Source organism: Pteropus vampyrus, unplaced genomic scaffold, assembly GCF_000151845.1.
Source record: "Pteropus vampyrus isolate Shadow unplaced genomic scaffold, Pvam_2.0 Scaffold120, whole genome shotgun sequence".
NCBI lineage: Eukaryota > Metazoa > Chordata > Mammalia > Chiroptera > Pteropodidae > Pteropus > Pteropus vampyrus.
The window spans coordinates 2,746,885-2,747,402 of record NW_011888901.1 but is presented as its reverse complement, the minus strand read 5'-3'; positions in this window follow the sequence as shown (position 1 = coordinate 2,747,402).

The window sequence follows — 518 nt, the reverse complement described above, 5'->3', positions numbered from 1 at the left end:
GAGGAGGAGGAGGAGGAGGAGGAGGAGGAGGAGAAGAAGGAGAAGAAGGAGAAGAAGGAGAAGGAGAAGAAGGAGAAGAAGGAGAAGAAGAAAGGAGGAGGAGGAGAAGGAGGAAGGAGGAAGGAGGAAGATGAAGACGAAGACTACGAAGACGACGAAGAAGAAAGACGAAGAAATAAAGTTTCAAAAAAACTGGAAAAAAATTTTTTTTATAGTCAGGAAGGAAGTTAGGACAGGGTCGAGAAGAACTCTTGTGTCACAGCTCAAACCTCACCGCTTCAGAATGGTCCAATTCATTAGTTCTCAAACTTCAACATACATTAGTCACCTGGAGAGCTTGTAAAAACACAGATTTCTGGGCTCTGTTCCCAAAATTAGGTCTGAGCTGGGGGCCAATAGTCTGCATTTCTAACAAGCTCTCAGGTGATGCTGATGCTGCTGGTTCAGCCACCACACTTTGAGAATCACCTGTTTAAAGTAGGTAGGTTCTCAGCCATCTATCTATTTCCATGTCTCTT